The 27,912-nt window shown below is 38.1% G+C and overlaps 1 protein-coding gene across 15 annotated transcripts in view; it reads right to left on the bottom strand.

Moving 5' to 3' along the window:
- Window positions 1–27,912, bottom strand: part of PAM (peptidylglycine alpha-amidating monooxygenase) — a 337,150-nt gene that overhangs the window by 233,654 nt on the left and 75,584 nt on the right. The window contains exon 1 of one of the 15 annotated variants that reach the window (XM_066381916.1): window positions 17,145–17,165. The exons of the other annotated variants lie outside the window; for them this stretch is intronic. The gene's annotated coding sequence lies outside the window, so the exon portion shown is untranslated. Of the gene's footprint in view, window positions 1–17,144; window positions 17,166–27,912 lie in introns of those variants that run through there. 15 annotated transcript variants of the gene reach the window in all.

Raw genomic sequence — 27,912 nt, 5'->3', positions numbered from 1 at the left:
TGAGCCAGAAGGTCCTACTCCCAACAGCCCAATTTGATCTACTTTTCTTTTTTCTGCTTGGAGAAAAATCAAATCTTTGCTATGTAAACCTTAAAATATTTAAAGTCCATTATAATCTTCTTGTCAATAATGAGAAGAATATGGATTTGGAACTAAGACAGGTAGTTTTGCCATGTGAGGATTAGTGTTCTTACCAGAGACCTTGGAGAGCTCCCTCGCCTTCCCTCCCTGTGAGAGTGAGTGCAAAGTGAAGACGCCCATCTATGAATCAGAAAGTGAGTCCTCACCAAAAAACAAACCTGCTGGTGTTTGATCTTAGACTGCTCAGCTTCCAGAACCGTGCTAAATAAGTTTCTGTTCTTTATAAGCTACCCAATCTATGGTATTCTGTTCCGGCAGCCCAAGTGCATTCAGACAAGAAGATTACGATCTATTCTCGTCTATGATACTAATCAGATTTTATCCTGAGATTCTCATTCCTCACTCCCAACTATAGATAAAGTAATGAAGAAATCAAGAAGGATACTAAATCTAGATAAAAAACCAGGGTACATTGCAAGATTTTTAAAGTAACATTTGACTAAGACTCACAGGTCGTCAGGGAGTGAGCCAAGTGGGTGTCAGGAGATGTCCCCAGGAAGATGACAGAGCTGGGGCTAAACAGCCATAGGAGGCAAATGTGGGTGAACCGAGTTGAGGGAGTAGGTCAGGCAGGTAATGGAGAACAGATCTACAGGGCCCTGAGGTCAATGCAAAAGACTGGCTTGTGCTCTGTGTCAAATGGAAAGTCACTACAGAGTCTGAGAAGAATGACATAATTGGATTTCCATTGTAAAAGGATCACTTTCGCCCCTTTATTGAGAATGAACTGAGGGGAACAGAAGAACAAGAGTAGAAGCAAAGAAATATTATTATTTTCTGCTTTCATCCAGGTGGTTCTGTGCAAGGTGGTTGAAATCATAAGAGCAGTAGTCATCCCTTATCCACAGGGAATATATTCCAAGAAAATTCCTGACACTGCATAGCACCAAACACTATATTTACTGTTTTTTCCTAAACATGAAGTTTGACTTATACATTAGGCAAAGTAAGAGATTAATAACAATATATATAATAATAATAAAACAACAACTATAACAATATAATAAAAGCTATGTGAATGTGGTCTTTCTCTCTTTAGTAACTGAACTGATAACCTAGATGACCACCACAGTAAGTAAGAGGCAGGTAGCACACAGACCGCGTGAACATGCTGGAAAAGAGATGCTTCACATCTCAGGCGGCACAGGACAGGACAGCTTGAGATTGCTTCCTGTTACTGAGAACAGCACACAATTTAAAACTTGTGAAGTGTTTTTATTTCTGGAATTTTCCATCTAATATGTTTGAAGTGGGTTGGCAGTGGGTAACTCAAACCATGGATAAGTGTAAAGTGAGGGGCTACTATAGTTGGATTCTGGAAGTATTCTGAAGGTAGAGAAAACAGAATATCCTCACGGATTGTGTACGAGATGTAAGAGACTTAAACTAGAAGAGATCTCAAAGAGAAAACATGAAGGAGAGACAAGAAACAAATAATGGGGTTGTAAGACACCTAGGGAGAGAACTGGGGCAGAATATTGATTAGTTCTTGTTCTTTAATCCAGCTAGAGGTAACAAAAACTGTGACCCTTTAACACATTAAAGAATATATTCCAGCCCTGGCCAGTTGGCTCAGCGGTAGAGCGTCGGCCTAGCGTGCGGAGGACCCGGGTTCGATTCCCGGCCAGGGCACGCAGGAGAAGCGCCCATTTGCTTCTCCACCCCTCCCCCTCTCCTTCCTCTCTGTCTCTCTCTTCCCCTCCCGCAGCCAAGGCTCCATTGGAGCAAAGATGGCCCGGGCGCTGGGGGTGGCTCTGTGGCCTCTGCCTCAGGTGCTAGAGTGGCTCTGGTCGCAACATGGCGATGCCCAGATGGGCAGAGCATCGCCCCCTGGTGGGCAGAGCATTGCCCCTGGTGGGCGTGCCGGGTGGATCCCAGTCCGGCGCATGCGGGAGTCTGTCTGACTGTCTCTCCCTGTTTCCAGCTTCAGAAAAATGCAAAAAAAAAAAAAAAAAAAAAAAAAAAAAAGAATATATTCCAACAAGAAAACAGAACACTTTATTTAGGAATGCCTCTGAAGCCAGACAAGTTGTTCCATAATTGATACCGAGGTGAATCCCTTTGGTTTTCTTTCAAAATGTAAAGAAGAAGAGGCAAAAAATACGGTAATAAAATACAGTGTAAACCTTGAAGATTGATATCATCCAAAGCTACTGGCTAAAGATATTTTGTATGGTGATTTCTTTTTTACAATAGCATCTATGTTTTATAGGTCAAAATAAAGACCTGTCCTGTCTTACACCATATTTAATGTCTTGGAATGCCAAAATCTCTTTCTTTGTGAACTGTCACATCTCTGCTAATGGCAGCTTTGCCCTGGCAGCAACCATTATTAGGCAGAGCATCAAAGTGAGCAACGAGGACAGGGTAGAATGAGAATAAAGCATGAAGTGGCGGCACTCATATTAAACCTGATAGGGGGACTACGTATTACATTCTTTAATTACAATAAAGAACTACATCAAACCCGATCATTAATTTTTTTCTTTTTTAGAATAAAAAATATATGTAGACTTCTGTATGGCTAATTCAATTTTCCTCCATTTTTTCTTTCTGTTCCAGTAATCTCACTGCAGACTGTTATACAGTGCCTACAGCTCTCCCAGGAGAGAAGAAAAAAAAAAAACCCTGCCAAAAACAGCACCCATCTGCTCCTTCACCACTGGCACCACCTCAGTGATGTTTATGATTCTTTTTACAGTAATGAAGTATGTGCTCAGTGGTTAATAACTCAAAATATAGTAAGACAAAACCAAACAAATGGGCCCATGTAAGAAATCAGTATAAGAAATAAGTTTGGACATCAGGCAGTATCGGTCAAAATGAAGAAAAGCAACATGTTTTATGGGCAGAGCACCGAGTTCTATATTTAAAAATCTAGTATCTAGTCAAGAATGGCAGTGGACATCTTTTCTTCTGAAAAATCTGACTATGCTAATTGTTTGATGTCTTATTAATCAAAAATTGCCTTCTAGTAGCGGCCTTCTACAGTGCTATTTGCACAACTATTGAAGCTCTACTGGATCTGTTACATCGTCATGAAAGATGAATTTAACTGGTGTAAATCCAAGACTCTCTTCTCAACCTATCCATCCAAACTTCCGTAACTTTTCCTCTCATACCTCTGTATTTCCAAGATGGAAAGAAGGATGCTGCTCACAGCTTATTCACCAAATGCATCAACTGGCACAATAACCTAAGTAACACATTTTTTACTTTCAGCCACTAAATGAATTTCAAATGTCCCAGGAATGGTTTCTATGGAGTCTTACTCTTTCCAATAAGTCCCTGAAATTCTGGAGAAGGGAAATAATGATTCCTTGAATATAACTTTTGAAAACAACTGGGACCTGTATTGATAGACAGTAAATGAAATTTCACACGGACACACTTCTGGGATACTGGCAAGGTTCTATTTCTTGACCTGGGTGGTGGTTCTATAGAGTATTCTTTACACCATGTAAGGTCTAGACATGCATCTGTATTACAATATAGTTGGCCTCCAAGTCCACTGCATTTGCTTCTATGGACTCAATCCACCGCTGATTGAAAATATTAGAAAAATTATCTCAGAAACTTCTAAAAAACAAAAATTAATTTTTCCACATACCAAGTACTACACTGAATCCACACGAATAAAATAATGTTAGGTACACCCTGCTATAGCCTGTAAGCAAACATAGCTTATATGCAAATATGACTCCCTTTGACATAAGGACTTGAGCATCCATCCGCACATTTTGGTATCCTCAGGGGTCCTGGGTCCAATCACCCCACTGATAGACATGACTGTGCATCACATTTAAAAAGTAATAAAATTTTCTTTAAAGATATTTAAGAATTCAAATACGTAGGTGTGCTTCTACTGAGATTCAGGGTATTTCAAGGTATATTTCAGACCTCTGATTCTATATTTATGACATTTTAGTCACTCCATCACTGTCAGTTATTCATATTAAAAAATATTTCAAGGTAAAAAACTAGAAGCTCTTCAATCTTAATCAAGATTTTAAAGCAAGAATTAAAATTATTCATGGTATGTGTTATTACTAATGAATTTGACTATATGATACAGGAGCTGCAAAATTGCCCTTTCCACACTATTTTCTTATTTTTATTTACTGATGATAAACAGAACCTCATTATGAAAAAACTATCCCCTTTGAACTCATAATAAATTAAAAACAAAATGAAAGCAGATATCTACCTTTAGAGTACAACACAATAATGCTACATTTTCCTTTTAAATGATAAGAATTATCATTCAAGTAAAACCTTAGAAGTTTAAACAAGTTTCTCTGCCACACACAAAGAAAATTAAAGTTTAAAAAAATACCAAATCATATTGTTATCTTTTCTTCCCTTCTTTCCATCATATTTATCTTTTACTGTCTAGTGCAGCAATTTTCAACCTTTTTCATCTTGTGGCACACATAAACTAATTACTAAAATTCTGTGGCACTCCACAGAATATATTTTTTTCCAATCTGACATAAAAATAGGTATAATTTTGATTCTTCACATCAGATGGCTATTGCTGTGTTGGCTGTATTCATTTTTAAATATAACAATGTTAGGAAAAATAGAGGTCAGTGTCCCTGACTAAACAGCCATTATTTCTCTTTTTAATTTAATGATGAAAGAGAGATATAGAGAGAGAGAGATAAAGAGAGAGGTATTGTTTTAATGTTCTACTTATTTATGCATTCATTGGTTGATGCTTGTATGTGCCCTGACTGGGAATTGAACTCACAACCTTGGTGTATTCAATGCTCTAATCAACTGAGGCTACCCAGCCAGGGCCATAATGACCATTCTTTTAAGACTGGTATAATTAAAATGAGTGAAATCATATGTAGATTTCTTTTTAAAAATTACTTCCATGGACTAGAGAGAGAGAGGAAGGCAGCACGCATGAGCCCACAAGAGAAAGTAAGAAAGAGAGAGAAACATCAGCTTGTTGTTTCACTTAGTTGATCTATTTAGTTGTATACTCATTAATTGCTGTCTCATATGTGCCCTGACTTGGAGTCAACCCATGACCTCTGAACACTGGGTTGATGTTTTATCCATTGAACCACCTTGTCAGGGCTAATATGAAGACTTTAAAGGCTTTACCAAAAATAGTAAAAAATGCTATGATATTTAAAGGCAATGACTGCTAATCTGCAAATTGATGATAATTAATTATTTCTTTAAAAAGCAAATGGAAAATTATGGCACATAGTTTTAAAACTATAAGGATGAACTCACTATCATCAATTTATTTCCGTGCTAGGAGTGGGCAAACAAAAGCATGTGTAACTAAATATTGAAAATGTAATTTTGTTTTTAAATGTTGCTTTAAAATGTTTAAAAATTTTTTCATGAAAAACTATAAATACTTATACTGATTCCTATAAACGCATGATGACCTCATCCACATAAAGTACTTCTTCAGGCCGTGGCATTTTCTCAGTGTTACATTATAATTTAAGGTAAGCCACATAATGTGTTGCATTATAATGAGTTATATAGATCTTCAAATGACTTATCTAATTTCACTTTGCAGTCTAAAAGCACATATATAATTATGTTGTTTCTCTACACGTCTCTTAAATTTGTTCTGATTAATTCTAAATGTGGTTGAGCATCCTGCTCTCTTTGGTTGAAAAAAAATATAAATAGTAGAAGATGAGAAACATTATTAATATACCTTTCACATTTCACTGAATTGACAAGAATGCACTAAGTTATTTAAAATAATCTATTATATTACATTTTATGCTTTCATTTTATCACTTAGGTATTTGAAAGGAAAGGAGTATATTTGTGGGTTGAAGTTAGCATAAGAGCAAGCACTGGCCTAACCAGGCAGTGGCTCAGTGAATAGAGCATCGGACTGGGATGTGGAGGACCCAGGTTCGAGACCCCAAGGTCGCCAGTTTAAGCATGGGCTCATCTGGCTTGAGCAAAAAGCTCACCAGCTTGGACCCAAGGTTGCTGGTTCGAGCAAGGAGTCACTTGGTCTGCTGAAGGCCCATGGTCAAGGCACATATGAGAAAGCAATCAATGAACAACTAAGGTGTCTCAATGAAAAACTAATGATTGATGCTTCTCATCTCTCTCCGTTCCTGCCTGTCTGTCCCTATCTATCCCTCTCTCTGACTCTCTCTCTGTCTCTGTAAAAAAAAAAAAAAAAGAAAAAAGAAAAAAAAAAGAGCAAGCACTGTAAGACTGAACAATTTATTAATTTGGTTTAAAATTAACATAGTTATTAAAACTGATTTGCTTCAGACACTGTGTTATCCTCTGGAAAAACAAAGATGAATAGAAATGATGTTTACCTGGATTTCATTGGAGCAAGTGGTGGTGACATTTTGGAAAGGGAAAACAAATATTGCAAGGCAATACTGCAAAGCTTATAACAGAAGCAAGTACAACATGTCATGTGGTTATGAAGAAGATGAAGAAGGAGCAGTGAAAGGCTCAAGAAAGTCCTCTAAAATACATAATAACTAGTGAATTCTTAATAGGAAGTAAGAAAGTGAAAGCATATTAGGGAATGCTGGTCCATCTGTTGTGTGGCATATCCCTAGAAACAGAGAAGAGTATAGTATGACACTGGCTTCAACTCTGGATGAACACTATAGAAGGTTGTGAGTGCCCCAGGCTGGTAAGAATCTGTGGGCTAGAATGAAGGGGGAAAAGGCACAAGAAGAACAAAATGGCTGGCTCTTTCCTATCATTTAGGTTTCAGCTTCCCTGGGAAGTGAATGGCCTTCCCCCCACATCACAATAGTGCAGTGCTGGTCAACCTGGTCCCTACCGCCCACTAGTGGGCATTCCAGCTTTCATGGTGGGCGGTAGCAGAGCAACCAAAATATAAATAAAAAGATAGATTTAACTATAGTAAGTTGTTTTACAAAGATTTATTCTGCCAAACAGCGAAAATCCGACATAAAGTACTTGGTAAGTAATTATATTATATGCTTTAATTTGTAGTAACTCTGCTTTATAAATTTTATAAAGTAAAGTTACTTCCCTACTTTATAAATCACCATTACTGTGGAACCAGTGGGCGGTTAGAAAATTTTACTACTAACAGATACAAAAGTGGGCGGTAGGTATAAAATGGTTGACTACCCCTGCAATAGTGCATTGTTCTCTCACTATTCCCTGTCTTGGACTATTCACAGTGAATATTTTCATTTGTTTTAAGTTGTTTATCATTTATCTTCCTCTTAAGATGACAAGTTTCAAGAGAGCAGGGAGCTGCATTTCTAGCCCCTAGAACAACATCAGGCATATAAAATATGCCACTCGATAATATTTTTCAATGGGGAAACTAAATCAACAAGAAAAAGAGAAAGGAACCCTGGCCAGCTGGCTCAGTGGTAGAGTATAGGCCCACTATGGATGTCCCAGAAGATTCCTGGTCAGGGCACACAGAAGAAGCCCCTATCTGCTTCTCCATCCCTCTGCTGCTTCTCTCTTTCTCTCTTCCCCTCCTGCAGCCATGGCTCAATTGGAGTGAGCTGGCCCCAGGAACTGAGGATGGCACCAGGGCCTCTGCCTCAGGCTCTAAGAAGAGCTCCGTGGCTGAGCAACAGAACAACAACCTAGGTGAGCAGATCATTGCACCCTAGTGGGCTTGCCGGGTAGATCTTGGTTGGGGCATGTGCAGGAGTCTGTCTCTCTGCCTCCCCTCCTCTCACTATAAAAAAAAAAAAAGGGAAAAAAAGAAAGGAAAAAGAAAGAGGAACAATGTATAGAGTAGTTCACATAAAAAAAAAGGGCAGGTATAGTGAACTATGAACTTTTTAGTTCAGCATGGGGACCAATCCCTCACTTGCCCCAGAAATAATCCTATACTAGAAAGTTCAAAAAGAACATTTTTAAAGGACTATGCTTACCACATAGTCTACATATTGCAAAAGCTTGTCAGATTGAAGGCAGAACATCAATTGCATTTTACACATTTTTTTTCTCAACCAAAAAGTTTAAAAAAAGATGTATTTGTAATGGGGATATTATAATTGAAAGTTTATTCAAATAAGTAGGTTTTCAACATAAAATATTAATCTGTTCAATAATCATATTTGTAAGAAAAAAAATGGAGTATTATTGTGTGAGCCATAAGTTCAAATTCCTATCCAGTGTACTATTTTTTTTTACAAACATCACTATATTAATCTGCCTATTTTGTATTTTACTGCTGCTAATATACAAAAATTCAATCTCCTAGACAAATGGCAACTCAAGAACACATTCACATTCCAGTAATATATTATTCCCTTTGACTACAAAGGTATATTTGCCCATTCAGATTTTTTAATTCAAATTTTGCAACAGTTGTTACATGATATATTTCTGAATACAAAATACTCTACTTTCTCAACTACTATAACATATAGCAATTTCTACAATTCCTCATCCTTTCTCTGAAACTTAAGCTGTATTTTAAATTTAAATTAAACCACACAGAAAAGTTATTTATGCTATTTCCTTTGATATAACTTGAATATTTTAATTTATTCAATGTATCTTGTAGGTTAAAAGTAAAATGTCATGAACCTTATTATTTAAATTCCATATAGGAAAACCATCTTCGTCTGAAATATCTGATGTATACAAGCATCACTCTACCTAGTAGTACTGCTCTGCAAAAATTAAATATTTTTTGGTTTTATAGTTCTCGCCACACTAGGGGGGGTTCTTCCAGTTGTAATACACTTTTTTTCTACTCTTTAGATACATGAATCCAGCAAAAAGAAGAGATGAACTTATAAGGAGAAAACCAGAGCCACTCTAGCACCTGAGGCAGAGGCCAAGAAGCCATCCCCAGCGCCCGGGCCATCTTTTGCTCCAATGGAGCCTGGGCTGCGGAAGGGGAAGAGAGAGACAGAGAGGAAGGAGAGGGGGAGGGGTGGAGAAGCAGATGGGCGCTTCTCCTATGTGCCCTGGCCGGGAATCTAACCTGGGACTTCCGCACGCCAGGCCGACGCTCTACCACTGAGCCAACCGGCCAGGGCCCAAATAAAAACTTTTTAAAACAAAATATGGGAACCACTGAATGTAAAACACATTCAATAATTAAATTAATCATACGTACCTTTGATTCTGCTCTATGTGAAATCAAGATTGCCACAAAAACAAATAGGAAAAAAACAAAAAACAAATAGGAGATTCCAGTACTTCTGATTTTGCTCCCACAAACACACAAAAATAAAGTTTGTATTTTGGCCATTATACTCTAACAGCTTACTGAACAATCACTAATAGCTCAATGTAGAATCTTTGCTCAGAAAATGTGGGCTCCTGGGAGTAAGGGTGGGGAACCCCGCATCTTTACCTGGGTAATTCTGGGCTCCACTCATTGGAATGTGAAGAAATCTGGTCTCTAGCTACCTTTCACGTATTGATGGCAAATGAATTGAATACTTAAAACAAATAAAAGAATTTATTTCTTCTAGGAAAAAAAAAACCTTGCAAATAAGATCTGGCAAAATATTGGCTTTTACAGTAGCTATTTCAGGATTAAGCTTATTGAGAACTGGAGTCAAACATATTTTTATGCCATTTTATCTCAATGGCCACATCAAAACAGAGAAGTGCAACTGTCAGTCATACAGTGTTTGATCTCCACAACGTGTTCCTTCCCTTCCCTAATGACCTTTGGCTCTGATGCCCTTTGTGAAAAAGGTTTGGTACTTGTCCTGTTGCTTGCATATCCATATTGTTTCTGCACCAGAGCCCGGTGAAGGCAGAAACACTCAATTAGCAAATACTCAATTTGATGAGGATAAATCCCTGTTTATAATATTATCAAAGAAAAACTAGCACAGAGATTTATAAAACATGGGAAGCAGAGCTGACGTGATATAACCAGTCAGGGCCCCCATCTTTCCTCAAGGCAAATAACTGGAGGAAGGTGCAGTATGTGTGTAACAGGCAGAGAGAAGGAAAGAGAGGGAGAGACTAATTCCTATACAAAATGTCAATACAGACCGCCACAAAATTCCTTTAGCATCTTAATATATTTTAAAAATTGTACCATATTAGCAGAGAAATAAATGTTTTTCTATTAAGAAGAATAAAACATAGGGAGGCCGTTATTTAGGTATTGACTGTATGCCAAGAAGGTTACTCAGGGAAATACAGGAACTATACCCACTGGGCTTCAAAACCTTATGAAATATAGTTGTACAATGTATTACATCATGACAAAAAACAATTACTCTTAGATATTGATAAACATATTTTTAATCCACACACATAGATAAATGCATGTTTGGATAATTACCTATAAAAACTCAAGCTAATTTCCTTGAAGATTTAATCCACGTGGAAATGTGTCCTTTCAAAAGCTGAAAGCATACTTGGCAGAAGAACTCAGTAAGGAAGGGTCATACTTTAAAGATATGTGTATGAAGGTACATTTCTCTTTCACACATCCTTTCTGCATTTTCAAACTTGAATAGCATGGTATTTTTAAAATAGTTTTATTTAGACAATCAACTTTAACGGGGTGACACTGGTCAACTAGAGCACATAGATTTAGAGAAAACATCTCCAGATCATTCTGACATTTGATTATGTTGTATACTCATCACCCAAAGTCAAATCGTCCTCCTTCACCCTTCATTTGGTTTTCTTTAAAGCATGGTATTTTTAACAAGATAATTTTCACTTTCTTTGCATATAATAAAAATGTCAGAATCTTAATTCTTTATGTTTATGTAATAGATTACAAGGTTAAAAATGTATTCAGTGTAAAAGTTTCCATGAGTTTTATAATAAAATAACTAGGATAAATGAAAATGAGATTAGAAACCCAAAGAAGTGGGTTCTAATCCAAGCTCTGCCACAGATTAGCTGTGTAATCTCAATCTAAAGACATTGAAGAAGGTCAAATCTATGGCTTTCAAGTAGCAGAAATCTCAACAAACCAGAGCTGACATAGAAGTTGAAAATTATTCACTCCTGGAATAGTAGCTTAACTTCTACACCCGTATTCTGAACTATTATCAAGAGCATTGGCTTCTGAGTTACCTTGCAACCCTGAGATTTATAAAACCAAAAAGCCAGAGGCAGTGAGCTAATATCTGATAAAGGCAGTGTTACTATAAAATTTTTGAGACTCCTTTCAGCCCTCCACTGCTTTTCAAAGCAAAATGGCTTAAAGTGCCATATACAGTGTTCTTAATTAATAACAGACAAGTGTTGTTCAGCAGTATAGACAGTGCATGGGGAAAGAGGCATGGGCTCCATTCTTGGCAACTTGCAAGAATGGTGTCGAATCACTGGTTCGGATGCTAACTGACTAAGATGATTTAAATTCTCCTTATGGTGGTGAATCTGATTTCTAATATTATCAAGTGTCCAACAAAAACTTCTACCACTCAAGCTTTAGTCATCAGGAATTTCTAGGATATACTGTCACCAGAAGAAGTTCAGGTAATAGGAGAGTCATGTAGAGGCGCAGATAAGCAGTATGAGTTCTATACCTAAAAACACTATGGAAAAATCAATAAACGATGAAGATGATGCAACAGTGCACGTCAGTGGTGAGGCACCATGCAATGTGTAAAGTACTGAGATACATACAGTATAGTGACAAACTGAGCCACGACTCAGTGGATATTGTTCTTCTACAGAAGAGCTAGCCAATGGCAGAAACCATCTCAGTCTAATGATTTCAATCTATGTTCTTAGATCAGGAGATATTGACCCAACTACCTGGACTAATATCAGGTCCCAGAAACAGGGACTAAGTAAATTATTTCCAGATTCTGAGATTTTTTTAAAGGTAACACACACAAAACCTGTATAAATTTGGATAAGAGAAAAGGTATATTCAGAATTACAGTTGGTCCTTCAACAACATGGATTTGAATGGTATGGTCCACTAATATACAGATTTTTTTTTCCAATAGATACTATAAATATATTTTCTCTTCCTTATGATTTCTTAACATTTATCCTCTAACTTACTTAATCATAAGAATATTGCATATAACACATATAACATACAAAATATATGTTAATCAACTATGTTGTCAATAAAGTCACCAGCAGGCTATGAGTAGTTAAGTCTTTCAAGAATCAAGTTATACACAGATTTTTGACTGCACAGGTTAGGAATGAGGATCGGTGACCTTGGCTTAACCCATGTTGTTCAAGAGTGAACTATAATTCTCACAAGTACCATTTTCTAAAATCAAAGCTCTTATCTGCTGATTTTTTACTTTTTAATTTAATGACTACATATTAAAGATCCAAAAGAGGCAGTTGTTTATATGAACACAATTCTCAAAAAATTTATCAAGTTTAATTGTAATTATAACTTTTTAAAGCTTAGCCTAAAAAAAAGAATGAAAAATTTAAAATAAGCCTAAATTGGCATACCTAGAAAACATTTTGTACATTATGACTGAGCCAAAATTTGGAGAACCCAACCTCTATCACAAATGTCTCATCATTATATTAACAATAACTTACTTTTACTAATAAACTCTTTAAGTTGTTATATAGCTAAGTCTTTAAAACAATGCTATGAAGTAGGAACTTTTTATCTGCAAATGCAGTTGATTAAGTCATATATTTTTAGCTTTGGCTGAGAGCCATATCATACTACCTTGGAGATTACATAGCTTCATTCCTTTTTGTATGCTTTGTTTTTTATTTTTTTAAAAAAAAAGACCAACAATCAAACAAATGATTAAGGCCATAGCTGATAATAGCATATATTCCATTTCAAAGCCAAACAGAAATCCAAACCCAAACTCAAACATTTGCATGTCTATTTCTATCTACCTTGAACTAGGAAACTAAATTTATTGAGCATCATCTATATGCCAAATATTTTCAGGTGCAGTTCAATTTTGTGTAATGCTCACCACTGCACTAGATGGGCATTACTAGCCCATTTTACAGATGAAATAACAGAAGCTCAGAGAGGCTAAGTAACTTATACTAGGCGGTTGGAAAATGAGTAGTAGACTGGGGCTCTGATGACAAACTCAGTGTTCCCTAGGGTATACCCCGTGGTTTCTACAGAACAGACACAACCAATATTCAAAGTTATAACCAGAAGCCATCAAAATCAGGTAAATGTATATATAGTCAATATAACACATCCAAAAGAAAAATAAGGAAAATGTTTTAGAAAAATATTAAAACGTTTCACAAGAAAAAAATAAATAAATATCAGTTTTACTATGAATATTTGTTTTCACCTAAATTATCCAATACAGCCTGACCAGGTAGTGGTGCAGTGGATACAGCATTGACCTGGACACTAAGGACCCAGGTTTGAAACCCTGAGGTCGCCAGGTGAGTGCAGGTTCACCAGTTAGAGCATGGGATCGCCGGCTTGAGCACGGGATCATAGACTCCATCCATGGTCGCTGGCTAAGTCCAAAGGTTGATGGGTTGAAGCTAAGGTAGCTGACTTGAGCAAGAGGTCACTGGCTCAGCTAGAGCCCCCAGGTAAAAGCACATATGAGAAAGCAATCAGTAAACAACTAAGATGCCGCAACCAAGAACTGCTGCTTCTCATTTCTCTCCCTTCCTGTCTGTTTTGTTTGTCCCTGTCTGTCCTCTCTCTCTTTCTCTCTCTCTATCACTATAAATAAATAAATAAGTAAATAAATAAAAATTTCATTTTAGTACAAGAGTAATTTTTATGTTAAACTCTTAGTGATCTTCAAAAGATATTATACTTTAAATATTACATTCTGTTGGAATCCTAGCTATAAAAAATGTGTCATGAAAATAGATTTGAGATATTTCAAATACATAGACATTTTCTGAAAGTAATATTTACTTATAACATTTAGTCATTCATATTAGGATATAATTAAAATATTAAAATATGCCCAGGATTCTTTTATGAACCATCTTTACTAAGATTTGTATCTTTTTTCATTTTCCAAAAACCTTAATGTCTTACATACATACCTGTACTGTTCCTCTGAGGAAGTAACAAATGGCTTATTGAAAGAGAATAGAAAAGAGAGGAATCAAACAGTTCCTTGACTTTTATTACTTTTATATTAAATTCCATCAAAACTAACTGCCTCAGATGTTTTTAATTATCAAGCAATATGCTTGCACTGAAAATATTTCTTAGTATAGCATTTTTTTTAAGTAGTACAAATTAAGGACATTAAAAGGAAATTTTTCCACATACGGTTGACTGGTGTATAAAAACATCTATATGTCGCTGTATTCTAAATGTAGGTTACCCACACATTCCTTCAATGATGCCATCATTGAAGAACAAAGAAGGTCAGCAAGTAATTTTAACTTTCTCTTAGACTACTTTCCGTTCAAGTCTTTTGAGTTTCCTAATGCAGCAGACAGAAAGAGATCTGCCTTTTCCATTCCAAGAGTGTCAGTTACATTGTAAAACCTGTCAAAGAGCATAGCAGTACTAGCTAGAACATTTAGCAACAAATTTGTCTTCTTAAGGACTGCAGTCCCTGCAGAGTGCTAATCCCATTACCTCAGGAAAGGTTCGAGGTGACTCTAAATGGATTGCCAGAGGTAGGCAGTTCCTGCTGCATCTCAAATGCCTTCTCCCCAGGAGGGCACCAGCAGCTCAGCGTCCTCAAATGATTGCTCCTCTCAAATCAAAAATCAAATTTACTTAGATGTATAGACTAATACAGCTTCTCTTGTTTTATACCAAATCCACAAACAAAACGATTTAAATTGTTACTAATTATGGCAAACTATGAACAATGAGAGAATTATAGAGATCTGCTCCTCCTTAAGTCCCTGTGTCAGAAAGCTAAAACACTATATACAGTGTGTCCATAAAGTCATGGTGCACTTTTGACCAGTCATAGGAAAGCAACAAAAGACGATAGAAATGTGAAATCTGCACAAAATAAAAGGAAAACTCTCCCAGTTTCATACCTATTCAGTGCAGTTCGATGTAAGCTCACACACAGATTTTTTAGGGCTCCTTAGGTAGCTATCCTGTATAGCCTCTACAGACTCATCACTGACTGATGGCCTACCAGAACGGGGTTTCTCCACCAAACTGCCGGTTTTCTTCAACTGCTTATCCCACTGAGTATTGTTATTCCTATGTGGTGGCGCTTCGTTATAAACGCACCAATATTCACGTTGCACTTTGGTCACGGATTCGAATTTAGCGAGCCACAGAACACACTGAACTTTCCTCTGTACTGTCCACATCTCGACTGGCATGGCCGTGGGCTGCTCCTCTGTATACACAGTGTTACATCATCATCTGTGCACGCGCACAGACTGCCACATCATCCTACAGAAACTGGGTTTTCCTTTTATTTGGTGCAGATTTCACATTTCTATCGTTTTTTGTTGCTTTCCTGTGATCCATCAAAAGTGCACCATGACTTTACAGACACACTGTACAGAAGGAACATTACCTGTTTAGGAAGAAAACTTCTCAGTCTACATAAATACTAAGCTTAAAAGTTATTATTTATAAGGAAGTGTGTGAAATAAGTTTTCAAGTAAAAGTAAATATATATTGGAATAGGTGTTAAATAACTTCAAAAAATAAATTTTATTACATTACTTTAAATATCCAGATAACAATACATTTACAGAGAATTAGTAAAAATAGTGGTAAGAGCAACTAACATTTTTGAGACCTTACTCTGTAGCAATCAGTTTGCAAACAATGTATTCTTATGCTTAAATAGTGAAAAACAAGAATTTACTGGCTTAATTTATCCAAGATTACAATGCCAAAAAAAATGGTAGAACAAAAATTCAAACACAGGGTTTACAATGCATGAATCACTGTCATAAACAACCTCACTTATTTTTCATAATGCTCTAGAAAGTAGTAATATTTCTTATATATACTTTTATTAGCTGTGGTGAAATTGTGACTCAGAGAGGTTCAATGACTTGGCTGAATTCACAGACGGGTGACTGCACATTAAATGGTATTTCCAGCATAGCATGCTGACATTAAAGTCTGGCACTCAGTATTAGATCTCACACACAAATAGTAAATGGCCAGGTTCCTATTAGAATTGTCCATGAATCTCTTCTGAGTCTATTCTCCTGAACTAATATAGTGGAGTAGTATTTCATCTCTCACCCAAAGCTTAGATCTAAAATTTGCAATGTCCCTTCACCTTCTTTCATCCAGTCAAAAAAACTTATATACATAACACATATATGTACAAACAACAGGGTGGCAAAAGCCAGAGGGAAAGGGGGCATGGATGTGGGGCGAGGTGGGCAAGCGGGGGTGGGAATGGGGATGGAAAGAGACTCCGCTTGCGGCACAGGGTACACAGTGCGGAGTGTAGATGGTGTTAGTTGTAATCTTGAAACCTGGGTGGTTTGGTGTTGGTCAAATGAGTTTGTAAAGTCTGTATTTTCTGAGTTTGTTAGCTTTTATTGTTAAAAATGACGCTGCCCATGTGAATGGCCCTGCCCAGGTGAAACTGCTAATTACCTTCCTGTTTGGGATGGGGCTGTTATGCTAATGTGTGCTGGAGGAGGGGGTCTTTGTGGGCCCAGATAGTTTTTTAGAAGGAGGAAGAAGGAGAAGAGGAAGAGGAAGCCAGGATGGCAGGGAAGGAGACAGAAGCCAGTTTTGCAGAGTAAGAAACCATGTTGGCACATGGGGAACCGGAGGTGACTTAAACTGGTGAGGGCCTTTGATTCTGGGAAAAACTGGAAAAGATTCTCCTGGTTGTGGAACAAGAGAATGTGTAGGTGGGTTTTGGTGCCCTGTGTGTTTTTACTCGCTGGCTCGTTATGAGGCTAGAATAAAGGAATGACCCACCATTTTTTGGCTCTGTTTCTTTACGATCTGTCCAAATCTAATGGGAAGCTGCAAGTGAATGGCGGCCACGATGGCCACGACTACTGACCATACATTTCGCAACACATGTCATGCCAATAAATTTAAAAAAAGAATGCCAAGAACATATGAATGTTAGAACACTCTACTGCGTCGCACAATAGGCTTCGGGAAAGGTCCTTATATTTGGCTACCTTACCTCTGACTTCATCCCAACAGGGTTTCACCTATTTTCAGTCATATTAGGCCTGTATGGGAGAAAAAAAAAACAAACTTTTTCCTGGGGCAGCTGCAGAAAAATATATAAAAAAAATAAAAACATTTAAAACAATGTACAATGTTGAGACCTGAAGATGGCAGCGGAGTAGGCAGACGCACAGACTCCCGGCTCACACCACCAAACTGGATTATAAACTAATTTATGAACAATCAGCATGAAAAAACCAAATCTAGACTACAAGAATAGCTTTCAAAAACCAAGGAGCAAAGAAGAAGTCACAACAAACCTGGTAGAGAGCACCTCAATCTCCCCTGCTTACAGGAACAGAGGGGGGAGGCGCGGAACGGTGAGGCTGGCTCTCACTCCAAGTAAAAGAGCAGTAAATACTGCTCACAGACACTTGCCTGGCGACCAGAGAACAAGGTGTGTTGAAAGGGCCGCTTGTCTTCCAAAAAGAAAGGAGAGAGTGAGACGGATGGTGAGGGGGAGAGGAATACAGGTGATGACATGAAAAGCTGACTCATTCAGTACTGGAGGCGGCCACAACTGGGGGAGGGGCTGATCCTTCCACAAAGCAAAATACAAAAGTACTTCCAGGTCACAGAGATACAGACATCTCTCCAGCTCCAATCAGCGCAACAAGACACAGCTGAAAACAAGAAGTGGGGAGGAGGGGCAGTAACTCAGGTCTCCCTGGAGATCTGAGACATACCTCCCCCTACTGAAGCTGAGAAAGCAACCCACCCCCAGAGGGATTAACTGGCAGAAGAGGACTTCAGAGCCTCAGGTCACACCCACCACATTCCTGGATACAGTTTCAAATAAACCCCATGCTGAAATCAGCAAATAAGACAATCACCTGTTAAGAAAACAAACAAAGCCCTGGCCGGTTGGCTCAGTGGTAGAGCGTCGGCCTAGCGTGCGGAGGACCCAGGTTCGATTCCCGGCCAGGGCACACAGGAGAAGCACCCATTTGCTTCTCCACCCCTCCGCCGCGCTTTCCTCTCTGTCTCTCTCTTCCACTCCCGCAGCCAAGGCTCCACTGGAGCAAAGATGGCCCGGGGATGTCTCTGTGGCCCCTGCCTCAGGCGCTAGAGTGGCTCTGGTCGCAACATGGCGACGCCCAGGATGGGCAGAGCATCACCCCCTGGTGGGCAGAGCGTTGCCCCATGGTGGGCGTGCCGGGTGGATCCCGGTCGGGCGCATGCGGGAGTCTGTCAGACTATCTCTCCTGTTTCCAGCTTCAGAAAAATGAAAAATAAAAAAAAAGAAAGAAAGAAAACAAACAAATCAGGACTTCAAAGCGGCCCAAATCCAAAAGTGAATTACAAATAATAGCTGATGCCAACATAAGAAGACCTAGAAACAACACACGTGAAAACTGGAGGCAGACAACACCAAACCTAGACTCAACCAGCTCTACAAAGAAAACACCCAAACACACAATGAGAAGACAAAGAAATGCAATCCAAATGAAACCACAAGAGAAACCTTCAGGAGATGAACTGAGTGATATGGAAATAATCCAACTTCCGGATGAGGAGTTTAAAATAATGATTGTAAGGATGCTTAGGGATCTTACAACAACAATGGATGGTCATCATGAACACCTAAATAAAGAAATAGCAAGTATAAAAAAGGATATTGAAATATTAAAAAAGAATCAGTCGGAGATGACAAATACAATATCAGAAATGAAGACCACAGGCCCTGGCCGGTTGGCTCAGCGGTAGAGCGTCGGCCTAGCGTGCGGAGGACCCGGGTTCAATTCCCGGCCAGGGCACACAGGAGAAGCGCCCATTTGCTTCTCCACCCCTCCGCCGCGCTTTCCTCTCTGTCTCTCTCTTCCCCTCCCGCAGCCAAGGCTCCATTGGAGCAAACATGGCCCGGGCGCTGGGGATGGCTCTGTGGCCTCTGCCCCAGGCGCTAGAGTGGCTCTGGTCGCAACATGGCGATGCCCAGGATGGGCAGAGCATCGCCCCCTGGTGGGCGTGCCGGGTGGATCCCGGTCGGGCGCATGCGGGAGTCTGTCTGACTGTCTCTCCCTGTTTCCAGCTTCAGAAAAATGAAAAAAAAAAAAAAAAAAAAAAGAAATGAAGACCACAATGGAAGAAATTAAAAACAGGATGGATACAGCTGAGGATCGAATCAGCGAGTTGGAGGACAACTGGAATGAAGGCATGAAAGCAGAGAAGAAAAAATAAAAGAGACTCAAAAAGTCTGAGGAAACTCTTAGAGAGCTCTCTGAAAACATAAAGAAAAATAACATCTGCATCATAGGGGTTTCTGAAGAAGAAGAGAAAGAACAAGGGATAGAGGCTTTGTTCAATCGTATCATAGCTGAAAAGTTTCCTAAATTAATGCAGGAGAAACTCTCACAAATTCAAGAAGCACACAGAACTCCACTAACAAGAAACCCAAAGAAACCTACACCAATACACATCATAATTAAAATACCAAAGCTAAGTGATAAAGAGAAAATATTAAAAGCTGCAAGAGAAAAAAAGGCTATCACCTACAAAGGAGCCCCCATAAGGATTAACATCAGACTTCTCAACAGAAACACTTGAAGCCAGAAGGGAATGGTAAGAAATATTCAAAGTAATGCGGAACAAGAATCTATAACCAAGACTACTTTATCCAGCAAGGCTATCATTTAAAATTGAAGGAGAAATAAAAAGTTTCCCAGACAAAAAAAAAAAAACTCAAGGAATTCACTACAACCAAACCAATGCTGCAGGAAATGTTAAGGGGCATGGTGTAAACAGATCAAAGTGGGAAAATAATATAGCAAAAGAGGAATACAGCTTTAAAGAATAAAATGGCAATAAACAACTACATATCAAAAATAACCTTAAATGTAAATGGATTAAATGATCCAATCAAAAGACATAGGGTAGCTGCATGGATAAGAAAAACGGACCCGTACATATGCTGTCTACAAGAGACACACCTTAAAACAAAAGATGCACATAGGTTGAAGGTCAAGGATGGAAAAAAACATTTCATTCAAATGGAAATGAAAAAAAAAAAGGTAGGGTAGCAATACTTATATCAGACAAAATGGACTTTAAAAACAAAGAATATAGTAAGTGATAAAGAAGGCCACTACATAATGATAAAGGGAGCAATGCAACAGGAAGATATAACTATTATAAATATCTACGCACCTAATATAGGAGCACCTAAATATATAAAGCAGACTTTGATGGATATAAAGAGCGAGATCAACAGCAACACTATAATAGTAGGGGATTTTAATACCCCACTAACATCACTAGATAGATCCTCAAGAAAGAAAATTAACAAAGAAACAGCAGACTTAAAGGACACACTAGATCAACTTGATTTAATAGATATCTTCAGATCCTTTCACCCTAAAGCAGCAGAATATACATTCTTTTCAAGTGCTCATGGTACATTTTCTAGGATCCACCACATGATAGGGCACAAAAGTGGTCTCAACAAATTTAAGAAGATTGAAATCATATCAAGCACTTTCTCTGATCACAATGGCATAAAACTAGAAATCAACCACAACAGAAAAGCTCAAACATTCTCAAACACAAGGAAACTAAGTAGCAGGTTGTTAAATAATGAATGGATTAAGAATGAGATCAAAGAAGAAATAAAATAATTCCTAGAAACAAATGATAATGAGTATACAACAACTCAAAATTTATGGGACACAGCAAAAGCTGTACTGAGAGGGCAGTTCATAGCACTACAGGAACATTTTAGGAAGCTAGAAAAAGCTCAGATAAACAACTTAACCCTGCATCTAAAAGAACTAGAAAAAGAACAGCAAGTAAAGCCCAAATGTAGTAGAAGGAAGGAAATAATAAAGATCAGAGCAGAAATAAATGACATAGAGACTAAAGAAACAATACAAAGGATCAATGAAACTAGGAGCTGGTTTTTTGAAAAGGTAAACAAGATTAATGAACCTTTAACTAGACTCACCAAGAAAAAGAGAAAGGGAATTCAAATAAGGAAAATTAAAAATGAGAAGGGAGAAATAACAACTGACACAACAGAAATACAAAGGATTGTAAGAAAATACTATGAAGAACTGTATGCAGCCCTGGCCGGTTGGCTTAGTGGTAGAGTGTCGGCCTGGCGTGCGGAAGTCTCGGGTTCGATTTCCGGCCAGGGCACACAGGAGAGGCGCCCATCTGCTTCTCCACCCCTCCCCCTCTCCTTCCTCTCTGTCTCTCTATTCCCCTCCCGCAAACTATTAGCAAACCCTCTCCTTCCTCTCTGTTTCTCTCTCTTCCCCTCCTGCAGCCGAGGCTCCATTGGAGCAAAAGATGGCCCGGGCACTGGGGATGGCTCCTTGGCCTCTGCCCCAGGTGCTAGAGTGGCTCTGGTCACAACAGAGCGATGCCCCGGATGAGCAGAGCATCGCCCCCTGGTGGGCATGCCCGGTGGATCCCGGTCGGGTGTATGCGGGAGTCTGTCGGACTGCCACCCCGTTTCCAGCTTCGGGAAAAAAAAAAAACAAAAAAAACTGTATGCTAAAATACTAGACAACCTAGATGAATAGGACAAATTCCTTGAAACATACAATCTTCGAAAATCAATCTGGAAGAATCAGAAAACCTAAACAGACCGATTACACCAAATAAGATCGAAACAATTACCAAAAAACTCCCAACAAAGAAAAGTCCTGGGCCTGATGGCTTCACAAGTGAATTTTACCAAATATTCAAAGAACTAACTCCTATCCTTTTCAAGCTATTTCATAAAATTCAAAAAGAAAGAGGACTTCTAAGCTCCTTTTATGAGGCGAGCATAATTCTGATTCCAAAACCAGGCAAAGACAATACAAAGAAAGAAAATTATAGGCCAGTATCCCTGATGAATATAGATGCTAAAATACTCAACAAACTATTAGCAAACCGGATCCAACAATATATGGAAAAAATCATACACCATGATCAAGTGGGATTTATTCTGGGGAGGCAAGGCTGGTACAATATTTGCAAATCTATCAATGTTATTCATCACATAAACAAAAGGAAGGAGAAAAACCATATGATAATTTCAATAGATGCAGAAAAACTATTTGATAAAATCTAGGAACCATTCATGATCAAAACTCTTAACAAAGTGGGAATACAGGGAACATAACTCAACATGATAAAAGCCATCTATGACAAACCCACAGCCAACATCATATTCAATGAGCAAAAATTAAAAGCAATACCATTAAGATCAGGAACAAGGCAGGGGTCCCCCCTTTCACCACTCTTATTCAACATAGTCCTGGAAGTCCTAGCCACAGCAATCAGACAAGAAGAAGAAATAAAAGGCATTCAAGTTGGAAAAGAAGAAGTAAAGCTATCATTATTTGCAGATGATATGATATTGTATATAGAAAATCCTAAAGTCTCGGTCAAAAAACTACTGGACCTGATAAATGAATTCAGCAAGGTAGCAGGATATAAAATTAATACTCAGAAATCAGAGACATTTTTATACACCAACAATGAACAGTCAGAAAGAGAAATTAAGGAAACAATCTTCTTCACCATTGCAACCAAAAAAATAAAGTACCTAGGAGTACATTTAACCAAGGAGACTAAAGACTTGTACTCAAAAAATTATAAAACATTGATAAAAGAAATCAAGGAAAATACAAACAAGTGGAAGTATATACCATGCTCATGGTTAGGAAGAATAAACATCATTAAAATGTCTATATTACCCAAAGTAATTTATAAATTCAATGCAATACCAATTAAAATACCAATGACATACTTTAAAGATATAGATCACATATTCCAAAAATTTATATGGAAGCAAAAGAGAACACGAATAGCCTCAGCAATCATAAAAAAGAAGAATAAAGGGGGAGGTATCACACTTCCTGATATCAAGTTATACTACAAGGCCATTGTACTCAAAACAGCCTGGTACTGGCATAAGAGCAGGCATATAGATCAATGGAACAGAACAGAGAACCCAGAAATAAACCCACAGCTCTATGGACAACTGATATTTGACAAAGGTGGTAAGGGCATACAATGGAGTAAAGACAGCCTCTTCAACAAATGGTGTTGGGAAAATTGGACAGCAACCTGCAAAAAAATGAAACTAGACCACCGACTTATACCATTCACAAAAATAAACTCAAAATGGATAAAAGACTTAAATGTAAGCCGTGAAACCATAAGCATCTTAGAAGAAAACATAGGCAGTAAGCTCTCCGACATCTCTCGCAGTGATATATTTGCTGATTTATCTCCACGGGCAAAGGAAATAAAATACAGGATAAACAAATGGGATTATATCAAACTAAAAAGCTTTTGCACTGCCAAAGACAATAAGAACAGAATAAAAAGACAAACTACACAATGGGAGAACATATTTGACAGTACGTCTGATAAGGGGTTAATAATCAAAATTTATAAAGAACTTGTAAATCTCAACACCAGAAAGACAAACAATCCAATCAAAAAATGGGCAAAAGAAATGAATAGACACTTCTCCAAAGAGGACATACAGATGGCCAATAGGCGTATGAAAAAATGCTCAACATCACTAATCATTAGAGAAATGCAAATTAAAACCACAATGAGATATCACCTCACACTGGTCAGAATGGCGCTCATCAACAAAACAACACAGAATAAGTGCTGGCGAGGATGTGGAGAAAAGGGAACCCTCCTGCACTGCTGGTGGGAATGCAGACTGGTGCAGCCACTGTGGAAAACAGTATGGAGATTCCTCAAAAAATTGAAAATCGAACTGCCTTTTGACCCAGCTATCCCACTTTTAGGAATATACCCCAAGAACACCATAGAACGGTTCCAGAAGGAGAAATGCACCCCCATGTTTATAGCAGCATTGTTCACAATAGTGAAGATCTGGAAATAGCCCAAGTGTCCGTCAGAGGACAAGTGGATTAAAAAACTTTGGTACATATATACTATGGAATACTACTCAGCCATAAGAAATGATGACATCGGATCATTTACAATAACATGGATGGACCTTGATAACATTATACAGAGTGACATAAGTAAATCAGAGAAAACTAAGAACTATATGAACTCATGCATAGATGAGACATAAAAATGAGACTCAGAGACATGGACAAGAATGTGATGGTAACAGGGAGTGGGGTGGAGGGGTGGGGAGGAGGCGAGGAAGGAGAGGGAGGGGGTATGGGGAGGGTAGGGGCACAAAGAAAACCAGATAGAAGGTGACAGAAGACAATTTGACTTTGGGTGAGGGGTATGCAGCATAATTAAAGGTCAAAATAATCTGGAGATGTTTTCTCGGAACATATGTACCCTGATTTATCAATGTCACTGCATTAAAATTAATAAAAATAAGATTTAAAAAAATGTGCAATGTTGAAGATAACAGAATTACAGAATCTAAAATCACCTCTACTTAAGGGAGATCCATTATCCAAGGGTTCTTCTCAGAAGTTCTCTAAAAAAATGTTTGATTTAAAAAATAAAACTATTAGCCATTTAATTCATATATTTGGAAATGGCTTGAACTAGATTCATCCTTTTTCTCTCTTCTTACACAACAGGTGACATGTTCCAGGTAAGGCACCTGCAGGGCTCTCAGAGGACCAAGGCTGAGGCAGGAAGGTGCACGTCCTCTCCAGCGGCTGGCTCTCTGGGATCCTAAGAAGCCCACACAAGTCTCTCATCAAATCAGTACCTGTATCATCAGTGGTTAATTTCCTATTTCCTTACAAGTCTCATTTGGCATCTAGACACAGGCTTTTCGACCTAGCAACAATATGCTAACTACATGGATTATCACACAAATGTTGAGAGTGAGTCTTTATTCTGTAGAGTTTACATTTCTTAATCAAAAAAACATAAGTCAAGAGAGCTCATGAATTTTTAAGTGATTTATTCTACTCTCATAAAACTAATTAGGAAACCTGTAGCTTGTACTTCACACTGCTTTAAAGCCGCCTTTTTTTCCTCACTGGAAAAAGAAAACAAACTAGCTTGTATTAGCAGAAAGCATAAAACCTCACAAATAAACTGATTATCACAAAACAGTAAACTAAATACAGGAAAAGTCACCAGATGCTGGCTATCACAGTACTAAGTAATTATATCCAGCCTTTTAATGTCGTAAGTGTTGGGAAGTATTTAAAGACAAAAGCTTGGAAATTCTGTATTTGGTGTGAGGGAGTTTAAATACACAATAACTATTTATTCCAGTGACTATTACAAATGGTAACTTCCATCTGTACAGAGAATAAATAAGATAAAACAACACAGCTATCAAGTTTTTGCTGGATTCATTATAAAATTCTATTTTCCATAGGTTTATTAAAATGTTATATGAATAAATACTACCAAGATAGAAATGCTAGGGGAACCCTTCTCCTATGGAATATCAATTTGGTTTCATACAACTCCTGTATTCATGAAGACTTGTCCCGAATGTTCCTGAATATTTATAAATAACTTTGTCCTTAACTCAACAGCATTTTTCTTGGCATAGCTCTTCCTCCAGATGCTGAATCAGTTTGGTCTTGAATTAAGGATCAAGTAGCATCCTTAATGCTGCTTCCCTAAACCATCTGCTACTCTTGCGGATTTTTAATAAACCAAATGTCATTTTGAATGTTTCCGTTTCCAATTGCTCCTAACAACAATAAAATAAAAGTGTTATGTTAAATTAACCTACTGCTTAATAAACTAGAAACACACAAGGAAAAAGATAAAATAATGAAAGTGTACGTATTTTTTTTTTTGTATTTTTTTGTATTTTTCTGAAGCTGGAAATGGGGAGAGACAGTCAGACAGACTCCCGCATGCACCCGACCGGGATCCACCCGGCACGCCCACCAGGGGGCGATGCTCTGCCCCTCGGGGGGGGGGGGGGGGGTCGCTCTGCCGCGACCAGAGCCACTCTAGCGCCTGGGGCAGAGGCCAAGGAGCCATCCCCAGCGCCCGGGCCATCTTTGCTCCAATGGAGCCTTGACTGCGGGAGGGGAAGAGAGAGACAGAGAGGAAGGGGGGGGGTGGAGAAGCAAATGGGCACTTCTCCTATGTGCCCTGGCCGGGAATCGAACCCGAGTCCCCCGCATGCCAGGCCGACGCTCTACCGCTGAGCCAACCGGCCAGGGCCTGTACGTATTTTTTAACTAAATAAAGAAGGGGGCAAACTACTATCTTTTTCACAGTGTATTTGAGATACAGTTCCCTTTCGGTGACTGGATCATCACAAGTTTGGACTCCGCTTTCTAAAGTATACATGAGATTAGGTCTATTAACAGCTCACCTGTCAGCATGAAATGTAAGGGTTTATAGGAAATTTAAACTCAGGACCACTAGAGGTGAGAGTTGGATTTTGTATCATTTCCTATTTCTTTCCTTATGTCCATTGTTGGAGAAAAAATGCCAAACTCCAATTCTTAGTCCAGTGTGCCACAATCACATGGACTTAATTACGAACCCTGACTCGAGTTTGACATCCACACCAGAGTTCCTTCCAGAAATCAAGCTGCAGATGCAAGAAAGCCTGAGTCACCAGCTGTTTAGTCTTTCATGTCTAATTATTTTCCATACCAAGTTCTATATCATGGCCACATACTTAAAACATTTTAAGGAGAAATAAATTATTTTTAGTTTTGACTTAAATCTTTTTACAAATTGGGGTATCACATAGCATTAATTCCTTTTCATGTTTTTAAAAATGTTTTTAATTGTAACACTCTTACCTAAATTTTAGTAAGATTTTATTGAAACATATGACTATTTCAACTCAATGCTGTGATATACATTTTGTTATTTTATTCTATTCTGCTACAACTTCTGATACTTTTAAAACTCTCTGCTGTGGTGATAAAAATGATAAATGTAAGGGATAGAATTCTGAAGTAACTAACTTATTTTTTATATTTCTCTATCTTTTCTATGACTCTTCATTCACCCTCCTCCTCCCACACCAAAATTTTCTATTTCAAAGAAACAACTTTTGAGAAATTTTTGGTTCACAATATTGTACAACAAATTCTTTAAAATAACCTCTATCACCTCCATTTGGAAGAATTTAAATATTCATAATTCAGAAATTATGGAAGGTTGGCAGTGGGAAAAACAAGAGAGCAATTTGGCTAGCTAAAGAACCTTGAATTTGAACTTCTAATGTTATCCTCAAATTACATTACACATTCAGCCATTGCGTTTTCTGGCTGCATTAAGAAGCACTGAACAAATAAAATGTAAACATTTATAGTATGCTACAATTTTTGTGACCTAATTTTGGCGTTTAGATTTTCATAGTCCAGAAAGAAACCTTAAAAAAAAAAAAAGGAAGTGATGCTTCCTTTTCCAGAGAAGCCTTGTTTGGTCTTCATGCCCAATTGGGGATTCATTATCAAACCCCGGTGGGGTTTAAACTCCCATTGAACTATAGCATAAAGAATCAACATTTTTGAGATTTGTAGAGTGTACCTTAAAAACATTTTTATCTCCAGAGACATGGACAAGAATGTGATGTTAACCCTGGGGGGGGGGGGGCACAAAGAAAACCAGATAAAAGGTGACGGAAGACAATCTGACTTTGGGTGAGGGGTATGCAACATAATCAAATGTCAAAATAATCTGGAGATGTTTTCTCTGAACATATGTATCCTGATTTATCAATGTTACCCCATTACAATTAATTTTTAAAAAAGGAAAAAAAAATAGAGGAACTACTGGAAGAAAAAAAAATTTTTCATCTCTTCATAAATTTTTCTAATTCCATCCCT

The sequence above is a fragment of the Saccopteryx leptura genome, chromosome 4 (assembly GCF_036850995.1).
Source record: "Saccopteryx leptura isolate mSacLep1 chromosome 4, mSacLep1_pri_phased_curated, whole genome shotgun sequence".
In the NCBI taxonomy this organism is placed as follows: Eukaryota; Metazoa; Chordata; class Mammalia; order Chiroptera; family Emballonuridae; genus Saccopteryx; species Saccopteryx leptura.
This window is presented reverse-complemented; position numbering and strand designations above follow the sequence as displayed.